The sequence below is a fragment of the Mustela lutreola genome, chromosome 4 (genome assembly GCF_030435805.1).
Source record: "Mustela lutreola isolate mMusLut2 chromosome 4, mMusLut2.pri, whole genome shotgun sequence".
Classification (NCBI taxonomy): domain Eukaryota; kingdom Metazoa; phylum Chordata; class Mammalia; order Carnivora; family Mustelidae; genus Mustela; species Mustela lutreola.
In genome coordinates, this window is record NC_081293.1 from 136,281,509 (window position 1) to 136,297,196 (window position 15,688).

General features: G+C 36.5%; 1 protein-coding gene across 1 annotated transcript in view; it reads left to right on the forward strand.

The window, feature by feature from the left end:
* Positions 1 to 15,688, forward strand: part of UMAD1 (UBAP1-MVB12-associated (UMA) domain containing 1) — a 218,985-nt gene that overhangs the window by 53,006 nt on the left and 150,291 nt on the right. The gene's annotated exons all lie outside the window — the stretch shown is intronic.

Sequence of the window (15,688 nt, forward strand, 5' to 3'; positions counted from 1 at the left end):
AGGGGCGCCTGGGTGGCTCAGTGGGTTAAGCCGCTGCCTTCGGCTCAGGTCATGATCTCAGGGTCCTGGGATGGAGTCCCGCATTAGGCTCTCTGCTCAGCAGGGAGCCTGCTTCCCTCTCTCTCTCTGCCTGCCTCTCCATCTACTTATGATTTCTCTCTGTCAAATAAATACATAAAATCTTTAAAAAAAATAAATAAAATCAAGTAATTAACATATAGTATATTATTTATTTCAGAGGTAGAGTGTAGTGATTCATCAGTTGCATATAACACCCATTCCACCATCCCCCTCCCCTCCAGCAACCCTCAGTTGGTTGTCTAGCAACGTTGGGAGTCTTCTGGTTTGTCTCCCTCTCTGACTTCATTGTATTTTATTTTTCCCTCCCTTCCCCTATGGTCATCTGTCTTGTTTCTTAAATTTCACATATGAGTGAAATCATAGATTTGTCTTTCTCTGACTGACTTATGAGGATAAAGTAATTATAAAGTCGCATTTTGGGGGAGGCCCCTCCCCTCCTTCATTTAAATATTCTGTGTCTTCTGCTTTTCTGATTTGGAGTGGACCTTAGTCTCCTGCCTTGCAGGTCCTGCCTGATCCTGGCCTTAGAGAAGTGTGATTAGGACCATGACTAGAACATGGTTAGGCACTCCCCTCCCTACCTGTGATCAGCTTTGCGTGGCCCACCTATCCATGGGTTTGCAGCTGTGGGTCTCCTTCATGATAGATGCTCTTGCCTGTGTCTCAGATTCCTTCCCTTCCGAGCATGTCAGGCTGTGTTTACTTTCTGCCGTTTCTCTTTCTCTTTTCTGAGATTTCACTCTGATCATTTTTGCTGCTTCTTTGCTCTGGGCTCTACTTCCCTTTTCTATCTCTGACCTCTCTTCTTTTATGAATTTTCACAACAAGAGGAGGTCATGAGTTGTGAAGCTGAAATTTGTTTCGAAATTCAGGCAGAAAAGGTATATGGAAATATATTCACATGCAGTTGAATTTGAGGCAAGGGATCCCAAGGTAGAGGAGCGATCCCTGTATAGATGTCTCATCATCATGTCTTTCTATTCTTTCCATTACTGTGATTGAGAGCTAGATTTTATGGGATAAATTATATGTAGCTAGGCTTTAAAAAGACGGCGTTTGATAATACCGGTGCAGAAATGACAGGCCATTTCACATTTTAAAACCCTGAATCTCCATTAACTCACTCTTTCAAGTTGGTAATATAATCGATATTCTTATTCAGGGCCTGGTGGTCCTGTGCTTCCCAAACTGACTTCCAAGGAAAAATAGAAATAGTTTTAATATAGTATTAATGTTACATATTTCATTAAGTCTTATTTTTTTACATATGGTATTTTGTGAAGTAAGATCAAATTCTGGGCTAGGAGGCAGGAAAGCTGGGTTTCATTCACACTCAAGTGGCTCTTAAATAAAACTTAGGTATCTTTTTCCTCTAATACTCGAAACTACTTCCATTTAAATTCTTATTCCTTGCATTTTTTCTTGGTGCCTTTTAAACATTCCTTAAAATTTCCAAACAAACAGCCCTTGAGGATGAAGACGAAAGGCATGTATTTCTTCATGTTTTAGTCAAATATTTTAAAATAGTTTTTGAAGTGATTTTCTTTAAATTGGATCTTCTCTTTCCACTGACCTCTATTATAATCTCTGAAATGTGTTCCCGTGAGTAAAATTTGGTCCCAGTTCAAGCTGCTCGACTATCTCCCTACCTGACCATGAGTACCTCCTTTTCTTTCCTGTAAAACATGCTGACAGACGAACCGAATAGTTTGTGTTGATGAACAGTTGCTGTATCCACCTGTACAACGTTCCTATCCTAGCTGCAGGGGAAAAGCACTCAGTCTTTATTTCTGTTCCTTCTTTGGTCCCATTGAATATAAATTTATTATGTGTTCTTTGAAGCTGTAAGACCAGCCACAGCAGACTTTCAGGAGAATGCCATCAGCTGGCCTTCTGGTAGCGCTACCTTGAATTTACTGGCTGCTTTTAAAATTCTTCCTTGCCAAACTTTCAGTGAATAACTCTTCATGTAATTGGGCACAGCTGTAGTTTATTTAATTTGCCAAAAATAATCACTCTCGCCCACTAAAATGGCAATTAATGTCCACTAGACTCTTTCGCTAAGGTTTTGAAAATGTGCCTGAAGTGAGACTTCTCCAGAAAGAGTTATGTCAGTTCCTTGAATTACTGATTTACAAATCCCTGTTCTTGTGAAAGGTTGCTGTTTAAAGCAGTCTTCTATCACAATTTGTAATGAAGAATCAATTATCATTCCAATTCGTTTCACCTATAGAATTTTTAACTTTTTAATGTGAAGTACCAACTTATCAGGACTCTAATTTTTCCTTTACTAGGTAAAAAGAAACTGTGTGTTGTATGGATGTAACCATATCCATGGCAAAAAAATATAGCCCATTAATTTTAAAAACATCTTTTCTAACCTGTATTGAATTCCAGAGGTCCTCACTCAGGTCTTAAACCGTCTGCAAATACTGGTGCTTATGGTGCAGATGATGCCAAGAATTTGTCTTAACCAATGCAGAGGCTGAAGGTGAGCCCCCGAGAGGTGTTTTTTGTTTTGGTTTGGTTTGTTTTACTTATTTCTTATTTGGCCAGTAAGATTATTTTTTAAGATTTTATTTATTTATTTGACAGAGGTCACAAGTAGGCAGAGAGAGAGAGAGAGAGAGCGTGCGCTGGGGAAGCAGGCTCCCTGCTGAGCAGAGAGCCACATGCAGGGCTGGATCCCAGGACCCTGAGGTCATGACCTGAGCCGAAAGCAGTCTTAACCCACTGAGCCATCCAGCCGCCTAAGATGTTTTAATATAATTACACAAACCTCCTTAGAATGGTAGCTCTAAAAGAGATACCTTCATGGGGTCCAGGAAGTCTTTCTTCTTGCAGGTGTTCATCTGTGTGACCCTGGGTTTTAATATACTCCAGCCAAATAATGGTAACAGTGGATCACAACACCCTGAATGCAGAAGTAGATAGGAGAACCCAGCTACCCTCTCTTAATTAAAAATTAAAAGAGATTTTTAAAAATGTAAGATAATACCTCTCTTTTCACTACATTTGTTGTGGTTTTTAATACAGCTATTTTTAAATGAAAACATGCTATTTATGTTAACATGCAAAACACGATTTTATTTATTTATTTTTTTAAAAATTTTATTTATTTGAGAGAGAGAAAGCCCAAGTGCGGGGGGGGGGGATCAGAGGGAGATGGAGAATCAGACTCCCCACTGAGCAGGGGGGCCCCAACATGGGGCTTGATCCCAGCACCCTCAGATCATGACCCAAGCCAAAGGCAGATGCTAACTGAACCACCCAGGTACCCCCAAAACATAATTTTAGATGAATTAATAAATATATTTTAAGTTTCTCAGTTTTGCTTTCTAATATGATAAAATATCAGTAGGTATCACTGACATAAATAAAAGCCCTTTGAGGTCCTTAGTATTTTTGAGAGTGTAAAGAGGTCTTGAGCTAGATCACAAAGTTTAAGAACTGCTACCTTAGAGAATTGCTACTGTGCCAGAATGTCAGCTGCTTTGACCAGCTCCTACTGAATTGCATAGGATAAGAAATAAGTACGTGAACTTCCAAGATGACTGTAATTTGTAAAGGAAGCACTACAGTTTCATTTTTGTCATTATTAAGATTGTGCTTTGGAAACATAACTGGCTGATGAAAAATAGAATCTTTGCTGTTTTTAATCATAATAACCACTTACATTATTAGAGTGCTTTGAAGTACTCCAATGGATGAAATGAATGAAAAGTAACTTGAAGTGTTCTAAGAAGATACTCATTCAAGTCATGTTGTAAACCTAATATAGTGACTCTGTAGGATAAAGTGAATATAATTGGATCGGGTCACATGCTTTCTGCAGTGTTCATGTTCAGTGTGTCATCTCAAAATGCTTGATATATGTTTTATATAATCATCTGGCTCTAAGTACTGTACTTACCTAATCCATTACTTTGGTAATCATTTGAGTGTTTCCATTATAAAGCAATGAATCATAATTCAGGCTGAAGCTATTGCACATATTCAAAACCGAAAAGTGTCTGTGCTCTATAATCTATTATTAGAAATCTTGGGTGCTGTTTGGCATGGAAAAAACCTAGATAACATCACCATTCCCTAGCATAAGTTGTGAAAGTCACCAAAGTTCTCATGGAGTCTGGGTGTTGAAAAGAAAGTAGATGATGCTCGGTCCTGTTTCTGTGTGGTGTGTGATTTGGGGGAAAAAAACAGAAGAGATTAATGAAAATATGTAAAATCCATGTTGGAGCAGAGCCAGAGTCAAGTGAAAAAAAATGATCAAAAGCAAAATGAATTACTGACTCAGGGTCACGGAAAGTCTAGAATAGGTAGAAACAGTGAGGCCTATCATGTCTTCCCAGCAGTCTAGCTTCGCTGATTAGGGGCCCTATGATGGGAGGAGAGAAGGACAAGTTGAGGAAATGCTGGTGGGACATAGGGAGTACATGAGTTTTAGTGATTCTAGTAAGAAAAATTAAAACTAATAATATAAGAATGTTAGCAGTATGTGTAAGATTTTTGGTCTTTTATTTATTATTATTTTTTTAAAGAAAGATTCTTTTTTTAAAAGATTTTTTTAAATTTATTCATTTGAGAGAGAGAGAGAGAGAAAGAGCTCGAGAGCACAAGTAGTGGGGATTGGCAGAGGGAGGGGGAAAGCAGATGCCTTGCTGAGCGGGGAGCCCGGCAAGGGGCTCCATCCCAGAACCCCAGGATCATGACCTGAGCCTAACTGACTGAGCCACCCAGAAGCCCCAGATTTTTGGTCTTTTAAAGCACATTCCAAAGCTGTAGTTGAATTATGCCTAAAAACATTAGGTATTGTTATTTTTTAGAGTCGGGGAAAATGAAGTAGGCAAAGTCCCATACTAGGGAGTGATGCGAAGGACCCTGATGATATGTGATCTCCACTCATTTTGTCTTCATCGCTGCTCTAAGAGCTTGGTACTGTTCTCCCCAGCTCACAGATGGGGAAGCTAATTGTGGGAGAAGTTGAATAACTCATCCAAGACTGTACAGTTAATAAGTGCCAGAGCTAGGATTCTAAACTAGATTGTCTGAGTCTGTGCTCCTAACCAGTATCTTCTCCATCCCATGTGTTGTTTCTGTTATTTTTGGATGGACAATCTTAACTTAGATTTTAAAAATAATCCAATATTGTGAAAACATTTACAGTGGTGCCTAAGATCCTAGCAGTGGCCCAGGGAGGTGACCGCAAATCTTCTGGAACACTGGGCTTATGTGTTTGTTCCATTCCTAACGTTGAAGTCAAATCATTTTTAGTTAGTCCCGAGAAACAGTAACATGATCGTGTCAGGGCACTTATTCATTAGTATTGAGGGGTTGTTTTCTCATTAGAATGTCATAACTATAGTGACTGCTCTAGCATCCTTTGGATAGTAGGATGTGGGTAGTATATTTCTGCATGTTTTTGAGGAGTTAGGATTAAATAGGCAAAAAGCAGTTTCTGTGGCCCTTTGTGAGTATTGGTCTGTGCGGCAAAAAGTGTATCCAGCATGGTAGTTGACCAGCCCACAATATTCATATGGAATGCATTTGGCCATCAAATTGTTGTTACCTAGAAGACTTGAGAAAATACCCGTATGGGACTCAAATTAAGTTTGTAACTATGGCACTTTTTACTTTCTTTGAATGACTTCCCTGGAAATCAGAAGCCTTGTGTTCCGTTTCTAGCACCATCATCAATGTTACCTTTGAGAAACCATTTAAACAGGCTAAACGTATGTTCCATTTGGCAGTGGGAAGGCCGTATGCTCTCATGCTGCTTCGGTGCGATTTTGCAAAAGTGAAATTGAGTTTTGAATAGGAATATGTAAAATGATTCTATCACTTATTAAGTAGAATGCATTGTATACTTCATAAATCTAATGTAATAAAAACAGATGATAGATAGTGTGGAACTTAAAAAAAAAAAGACCTCTTTAGTTTTATAGGATCAAGAATTCAGCTTAATTTTGTCTTAAAATGATTCTTAGTGTTAAACATCTAGTGCTTTTTAAAAATCAGCCAAGATCTCTTTGGACATTTAAATTCTTTTTCTGTTCAGAAATGTCATTAACTTGAAATATAAAGATGCTTTCTCGGGAAACTGGTTTGCCTAGCCAGATCGTTTAATGTAGTTATTTTGCGATCTGAGCGGTAAAACCCAAACATTGAGGCTGCTCTCCACAATGCCTTGTTGCCCAGACAGTGATGTCATGTTTGAAGCATGTTTGGTTTGCAAAGGTCCTGCTTTTGATCCTTCAGTTGCCCCTTTTTTTATGCAGCTCCTCCTGAATTACAAAGGTACAGAAAGTGATTTGCTTCATTAAGGTCTGTTGCTGACACTGTTGTATTTCATTCCTCATTCTTCCCTTGCCTCCTTCATTAAGACCTTATTCAAATTTGGATCATGGTTCTACTGCGACATCCATGCCATTATCATCTAAATAGCAATTACATATTCAAAAACAACAGCTCCTCCTTAACTGTCTGTAACTTAACATTTTACATAGATTCAAGTGGGAATTAAGAGTAAAATGAATCTTTTCTTCGTGATTTACAGCCCTCCCTTTCACCCTTGATTTACTAGTTAATGTTGAATAACTACTTGTAGACTGAGGAAGACAAAATTATTGATTGCTCAGCTTTAATTCGTAGAGGTATATATATTATAAATTGTTTCTGTACTGAGCAGTTACCTAAGTGACAGTGACCCTGATTTAATCACCCACATATTTGTTAGACAGCATTTACCTTTTGGGATATAATGGGACCAGGTTTAACACTCTATTAAGAAATTAATAGTTATCTTTTACAAACCTCAGGCTTTATAACTTGAAACATTTAAAGGAAACATCTTAAAATGAGCTGATGTATTTGTCCTTTTGTAGAACTCGAAAGTAGATGCAAATTCTAACAATATAAGAATAGACTTTTCTGTGTTTTGGCCATCTTAAAATTATATTTTATAATCAGTACGTAGTAAGCTAATTTGACTGAAATGAGCAACTGTGGAGGCACAGTGTTGTAACAGATTCAGTGGGCATAAATATTAGGGCTTTATTTGCTGTTCAATGTGGCCAAAGGAAAGATAGTGCAAAATACCAAATACATATAGGTATATTGTATAATACAAATATTGGCAATTATATTGTATAGGTCTCTTTTAAGAATTTCTTAGCCAGCCCAAAGAGAGACAGAGGCAGACAGAGAGAGAGAGAGAGAGAGAGAGAGAGAATAGGGAGAAGAGAGGGAGAAGGAGGTAAAGGCAAGATTAGGGAAGAGAAAGAGAGCCCTAACCTCAAAAATGTTAATCAACTCTTCAATACCCAGTCTTTTGGTGCCTTGCATAATTTCTCACATATTTTACAAATTTCTTGTCATGGTTAAAGAATTTTCTTTACTGTTTGTCTGAAATGAACTGCCTTTTTTTTGTTTCTCTATCCATAGTCTCAAATGTATCAAAATTATATATGTGTGAATAATTATAAAATGCTTCCAATGTAGATTTAAGTGCAGTTGGCTTTTGTAGATGTGAACAATAGAAAGTTGTTCAGTTGTGGAGTCTTCACCTGTGAGAGTCAGGAAGACTCATCCTTGGTCATCTCACTGTCTTGTGACCATAAGCCCCGAAGATAAGGGGCGAGGCCAGATGTTGGTGTTCATTTCACAAAGCACCTACCAAGAAGGGTAGAATGCTATAAAACAAAGTGGAAGGAGCTCTGGAGAGAAGGTGGACCATTGGGAGTCAGGCACTGAGCCTCCAAGGACAAAATGAGGTGTATGCGTTGACTAGGGTTGCTTAGAAATCATCTGTCCAAAGAGGGTCTGTTGATGTGTCCCTGTATTACATTTTCTACTGTTGTTTTGTGATTACCTGGGGGTAAGGTCATAAATCTTACCAGGTATTATTTGTACCTCTTGCTTATGCTGACTTAGTACCTTTGAGCTGCTGTCAGAAAAATACCACAGATCAGGTGATCCATTTTGACTAATTTTTGTATAAAGTGTTAGAAGGAAGTCATGGTTGCTGCTGTTATGTTGTGTTGTTGTTCTTCTTCTCCTTTGCTACAAAATGTCCAGTAACAGTGTTGCTTTTAATCAGTAAAACAAAAGGTCCACAACACCCCAGATGTCCATCATCAGAATAAATACATAATCTGTGGTATATTCATACAATGCAATATCATATAAAAATGAAACAACTCAAGGTACATTCAGGGATATGGATGAATCCCAGATATATGATGTTGAATGAGAAAGGCAGATTGCTCAAGAATATTGTATATACATTGTCATTGTGATTCCATTAATATATGGTTCTAAAACATCTAAAACTTAACTTAGGGATGTAAACAAATATGGTAGCAGTATTAAAAAAGAGAATGAAGAATATGGAATTTGGAGAGAATTTATATTTGTTGTTAGTTTAAAAAATATAGTTGATTTTTGTAGCAACCATCTTTTTTTTTTTTTTTTAAAGATTTTATTTATTTATTCATGAGAAATGGAGAGAGAGAGAAAGGCAGACAGAGGCAGAGGCAGAGGGAGAGGGAGAAGCAGACTCCCCAAGGAGCAGGGAGCCCAATGCGGGACTTGATCCCAGGACCCTGGGATCACGACCCGAGCAGAAGACAAACGCTTAACCATCTGAGCCCCCCAGGCGCCCCGAAGAACTATCTACAGAATGCCAGAAACTCACAGATGGAAGAGTTATTTAGATTTTTTTTTTTTTTTTTTTTTATTTATTTGTCAGAGAGAGAGAGAGCAAGAGCGAGCACAGGCAGACAGAGTGGCAGGCAGAGTCAGAGGAAGAAGCAGGCTCCCTGCAGAGCAAGGAGCCCGATGTGGGACTCGATCCCAGGACGCTGGGATCATGACCTGAGCTGAAGGCGGCTGCTTAACCAACTGAGCCACCCAGGCGTCCCATAGATTTTTTTTTTTTTTTTTTTTTAAATGTAGGCTCCACACCCAGCATGCAGCCCAATGTGGGGCTCGAACTCACAACCCTGAGATTGGGATCTGAGCAGAGATCAAGAATCACACGTTTAACCCACTGAGCCACCAGGGAGCTCTTTGTAGCAACCATCTTGATAAAGTTTTTATTTCTAATAATTCATCTTTGGATTCTTCTGGATTTTCTAGGTAGATAATCATGAACACTGAATAATGATGTTTGTTTCTTTTTTTGCAGTCATTATGGCCTTTAATTTTTATTCTCATTACGTTATCTAGGGTCTTGTCTGGTATGTTGAAATGTGAAAACAAGCATCATTTTCCATTTTTGATTGTGAAGAGAATACTCATAATGTTTGCAATGTTTAACTAGTAAATACAGAATATACTGTTTACCAGGTTACTCCTAATTTGTTATAAGTTTTTTTTTTTTAGTATAAACTGGCAGTGAGTGTTATTAAATGCTTTTTAGATTACTTCATGAAGTAATTCTTTGCCTTTAATCCTTAATATATAAACAGCTTTGCATTCTGAAGTAAAGTCAAAGTATATTTTAGTTTTGATAAAAATAAATTACTGGATTCATTTAGCTTATATTTGGCTTGAGTGAAATTTATAATTTTCCTTTCTTGTGCTATCTGAAAAGTTTGGTTCAGGGTTATATTAAACTCATTTTAATGAAGTGGGAAGTATTCCTTATTTTTAAAACAATTTGTTGGAAAATTCGTGTAAGATTTTATTTTAATAGAATTGTTATAAAATTATCTGGGCCTGGTGTTTCTATAGTAGGTAGCTTTTTATCTACTGAATGAATTTACTAATGATTACTGACTGGTCTATGGAGTCAATATGCAAGTTATAGTTTCGTAAGAGATTGCTCATTTAAAAAAAAAATTAATACTTTATTGCCAGAGAATTTTTAAAAATAACATCTTTCTTTTTTGATCTCTGGGATTTTTGTTGTTATGTTGTATTTCTCCCCCTAATATTGTTTACTGATTCCTTTGCTATTAGTTTGTTTTCTTTCTTTCTTTCTGTTTGTTTTGTTTTGTGTTTTGTTTAGTCTTTTCAAAGGTGGACTTTGGAATTTATTGTTCTTCTCTCTTGTATTTTTATATGCTATGTTGTTGTTTTCTGTTTCTCCCTCAATTTTTTTCCCCTGTTTTCTTTGGGACTTATTTTGTTAGTCTCATTCTGACTTCTCAGGCTGATGGGCTTACTTTTGGTTCATCAATTTTTAGCTTTTTAATATTCTAATATAGTCCTTAGAATGCTCTGTATTTCCCTTCAAATGCTAATTAGCAGCTTCCAATTTTAATTTGTATTCTTTCTGCTAGTTTTCAGTTTTATATATTTTTTCAATTTCTATACATCATTGCTGAATTATTTAAAAATGTTTTAAGATTTCTGGGGCTCCTAGGTGGCTCAGTCTGTTAAGCGTCTGCCTTCAGCTCAAGTCATGATCCCAGAGTCCTGGGATGGAGCCCTAATCTGGCTTCTCTGCCCTGTGGGGAGTCTGCTTCTCTCTGTCCAGCTGTCCCTCTCCCAGCTCATGCGCATGTGCTTGCTCACGCGGGCACGCGCTCTCTCTCTCTTTCAAATAAATAAAATCTGTAAAAAAATATTTTAAGATTTCCAAGTTTATGAGATGTTTTGTTTTGGTTATCTTTTTGGTGAAGATTTTCAATTTAATGCATTGTGGTCAGAGATTGTGGCCCAAATGATTATCTTTAAATATGTTGAGATTGAATCACAGCCCAACACCTAACATTTATAGAATATTTGGGGGGGGGAGGGATAATTTTTAAGTTTTATGAAGATAAATTCTATTTTGGTGGATTTTTTATATTCCACTTACCTTTTTAGTATTTTAGAATATGGACAGATTGGAAGAAAAATCTGCTGTTACAAAAGCTGTTTTTAACAACTCAAGCTTTGTATGTAATTCTTGGGTATGGTCTATTTATTGTCTTCTATAATTCTGTCTCAAGATAAGACTTATTACTACTTAAAAGTAGAGTAACTGTATTTTTTGGTCTCAGTTTTATAATCTGACATGTAGTTCATAGATATCAAATATTTATTGTTTTTCTAAGAAAACCATTGTTTTATTGTTATGAATGCTGTTTTAACATTTGATTTTTATTTTATGCACTTGATTATTACCTTCTTGATTTATTTAATTGGATTTTAGATGACTCCATTGCTGGTTTCCAACATCTAGTTTAATATAGATATATATTTTACCTAGAATTAGTGGTGAAAGCATATTGTTTATAACAGAGGACAAAAGGTAAATAGGTCAAAAATTTGATCTAAAATCTTTCATATTGGGGTACGCCTGGGTGGCTCAGTGTTGGTTAAGCCTCTTCCTTTGGCTCAGGTCATGATCTCAGGGTCCTGGGATCAAGCCCAGCTTCGGGCTCTGCTCAGCAGGGAGCCTCCTCCCCCCTTCCCACCCCTCCCACCCCCAACTGCCTCTCTGCTTTTTTGTGATCTCTCTCTCTGTCAAATAAATAAATAAAATCTTAAAATAAAATAAAATTTTCATATTGGGACAGAATAAGAGACGTCAGCAATAATTGAGTTAAATTGGACCCATTAAGATTTACTACTTTGGGAAGATGTTGATAGTTGGTTTGAAAGAAGATTTGCATTTACATTAAGTTTGGGAAACACTGGCTTAAAATGGCTAAAGATGTTTGCAAAAACTTTTTGTCCTTATACCTATTACTATCTTGATAGTATCTACTTTGGTTTACAGTACAGGCATAAGGCTCCTTTTTCAAGGAAGATTTTGTAAAACTGAACATTCTACTGAACGCACATTTATTAAGACTACTTAGGATAACTTTCAGAAAGTGATCATTAATTGTTGAAAATTTCAAAAAATCCTAAGGTACAAATTTTGAGATTTTTTTAAAAAAAGATTTTATTTATTTATTTGACAAAGAGATAGAAGAAGTGCACAAGTAGGCAGAGCTGCAGCAGAGAGAGAGGGAGAAGCAGGCTCTCTGCAGATCAGGGAGCGCGAAGTGGGGCTCTATCCCAGGACCTTGGGATCATGACCTGAGCCGCAGGCAGCTGCTTAACCGACTGAGCCATGCAGGCGCCCCAAATTTTGAAATCTTTATTGAAGAAGTCCTACATCATGAAATTAACTAATATATATTAATAGTAAGAATGCCTAACATTTCCCAGTGCTTTAAACATTTCCAAGCACAATGATATATCTTATTTCATTCCGTCTTTCAAATAGCTGTGTATTGTTGTGAGCTGGGCTTTTTGAAGTTTTCTGGAATCCTCAAAGCCTCAAGTTAAATTTGTCTATTTGGTGAATATTGCTGGAAATTCCATTCAGGAATTCTTCATTTTTGTTGCTGAAATTCTTTCCATCTCCATTTTTGAATCATTGGAAGTAATATATTAGGTGAAACTTTTGTTGTTATTAACCCATTAAATTAAAATGGAGAGGCTTTTACCTGTTTATTTTAGCATTTGTATATTCTTCTTTGCTGCTTACAGCTTTGTGGGTAATTAACAGGAGCTATTTTAGTTTGACTGGTAGAGTTCCCATTACCAGATTTCATTATTAATGGAAATACAATATTATCTATATCAAGATGGAAGTATTGCATTTAGTGTGTATCTTATTGGAAAAATAAATTTTGTTTCACTATGTAAAAATTTCTGTTTAAAAATTCTGTGCAGCTCTTGGGTGGCTAAGGTGGTTAAGTGCCTGACTCTTGGTTTCTGCTCAGGTCATGATCTTGGGGTCCTGGGATCTAATCCCATGTAGCGCTACGCTGTCAATGCCAAGTCTGCTTTTTCTCTCCCTCCCCCTCTGCTCCTCTCACTACTCACATCCGCTTTCCTTCTCTTTCTCTCTCAATTAAATAAATAAAAGTTAAAAAATAAAACTAGATTAAACATTAAAAATTCTGTGATTGACTCTTATTAATTACCTATGTACCAATTTTTTTCCCCAAAACCATTTTTTAAAATATGATACAAGTGTATCTTGGAAATAAAATACATTAACAAAGGCTTGGAGAGTCAAATTTTATTTTTAATTTTCTCCAAAATACCGTTTCTTCCATTTCAGAGCCTCTTCTATTACTTTGGAAAAGAGGGGTCCCATGTTTTCCTTAAAGAATAGTATAGAAGGGAAGTCTTAATTGACTTCCACTTAGGTTAGTTTGCAAATTGATCAGTATTCTCCAGCTTCTCCAGGAAGTCCTAAACATTATCAGTGTATAAGCCCTTCCCTGGTGAGCAGACATGCTTGTGCTTCTCCAGCGGAATGGTGCCCTGTCCATGTGTCACACTCTTTGCTCTGAAACATGAGTGTTTGTTCCTGTAAATAGCACAATTTAATTTTTAAAACACACAAGTATAATGAAGAAGTTATTATTTCTACAAAAACATTGTTAAATGCTTTGAAAGTAATCCATAGTTTAATTTCTAAGCAGAAAAAAAAAGAGCTATCAATTTAGGTGTGGCTGAGATAACCTATAAAAAGAATCGAGGTTTCTGCATCAGACTGATTTGCAAGTATCTTTAAGTTCTCATCTGCTACAAAACAAATCAGAGATTGTATACAATGAATTGCATGTTGGGCTTACTAAGAAAGGCTCAGAACTCTAATCACGTGGCTTTTCTACAAATGTGAGCCTTGACCCCAAATCTTCCCTGCGTAGGAATGTTAAAGCAAGTAACAGGTGGAAAGGTGGGGAAAAAGTCAGATGTTGAGGTGTTGGGCACTTGAAGGGAGAGATTGTCTTCTGATCAACCTGTTGCTCAAAAACTTACAAATGATTTGTTTTTACTGATAATGACAGTTTAATTATAGATCAGTTATGCCATGTAGTTGAGTTCTCCAAAATGATTACATAGAAAAGAAAAGCACAGGGCAGTAAAGTAAAAAATTCAAAGAGGGAGTTATAGTAGCCATAGATAGCAATGCAGGTAGAACTAACAAGCTATATTTTATGTTACATGCAAAGTCACAAATCCTAAAACGTTAGAATAACATACATTATATATCTTTTAGTGTTTTACCAAATGGACTCTCTAAATTATTTATTGAATTCCCCCCCCCCCCATTAATATGTACCCTCAGCATAGAAGCACTGGAAAATAAACTTAGCTGAAATGAGTGTGCTTCCTATACTTTAAGTTTCTTCCCATCCCTATCCTTAGGATCTTCGAGAAAGTGACCTAAAAGTAGTTTGCCATCAAATGTAATGTCCTTGCTGTAACGTTCAAATCAGAAGATTTTGAAATGTTTAAAGAGGATATAGGAAAAAACTTGAATTTTAATTTGGAAAACAAGTGTAGGACAGAACTAGCAGTTGTATAAAATAGCATCAAACACTTAAAAAAATAGTACGTATAGTGAGGGCACAGAGCAAAATCTCCACTGAAGTATTTACTAAACTTTGGTGAAAACTGTGACTTGAGAATATTCTGAATTACAAGTGATACTGAAGAACATAGTTTGTTATTGTTACATTGTTTTTTATTATTGTTTTTTATTATCTCAGACAAATTGAAGGCTTTTGTCAAATACTAAGAGACTAATGTATGGTAAACTAATAGTCACAGTTTATTGTTTGTGTGTTTTCAATGAAGTCATGGATGATACAGAAACCATACAGGTTGTGACAGAAATGGCTAGATCTAAGTATGGAGAGGAGGAGGGGATAAGAGCAATCCAGTGCCCCAAATCCCTAAGTCATAGTTACAGATGCCCTAGAAATAGTTGTATATTGTACTGAGTAACAGCCTGAGTCAGGATTCAGTAATGCCAAAATATGGGAAGAAACAATGTCAGGAATAATATTAGTTCTTCTAAGTAACTTCAGATTATATACTTTCCTAAACAGATACAATTTATTTTTTTCGAATTAAAAGATATTGTTGAGAGGTGCCTGCATGGCTCAGTTGGTTAAGCGACTGCCTTTTGCTCAGGTCATGATCCTCGAGTCCGGGAATCAAGTCCCATACCGGGCTCTCTACTCAGCAGGGAGTCTGCTTCTCCCGCTGACCTTTCTCCACTCATTCTCCTTCTCATTCTCTTTCTTTCTCTCTCTCAAATAAATAAATTAAAAAAAAAAAAAAAAGATAATGTTGAAGGTATGCATTTTTGATTTCCCACTTAACTGAATGTTTATGAAATAAAGAAATAATTTCAATCACATTAGATAAGATGGCCTCTGCTTCCTTTAATCCATCTAGTTTTCCCACTCTAGGGCATTGACAATATGGAGTATTGTAGGACAACTTGTGTTATATTTTGAATAAATAAATATCTAATAACAAGGAAATCAGTTTATAATAGTATGGGTCAGGAACTAGGGTAAGGATGAGAGAATAAGTTTGAAATTTGACCTTAAGAGTTTGTTTAAATCTCATCACTGCTATGTGTGCTTAAGTTTCTAACTGGCTATGTAAGTAATCGAAACAGGGAAGTCTGTTTAGGAAAGCTGCCTTTTCACTAAATTTTATGTTTACTGGTTATTTTGAAACATTACACAACGCAGCTGAAAGTGCAATAGATTCTGTTTATCATAGTTGTGTAGTTTTTAGTCTTTAGGGAAATCCAGTTTTTAGAATTGACACAGTGATTGATTATTTTAGCACTGTGCTGAATAAC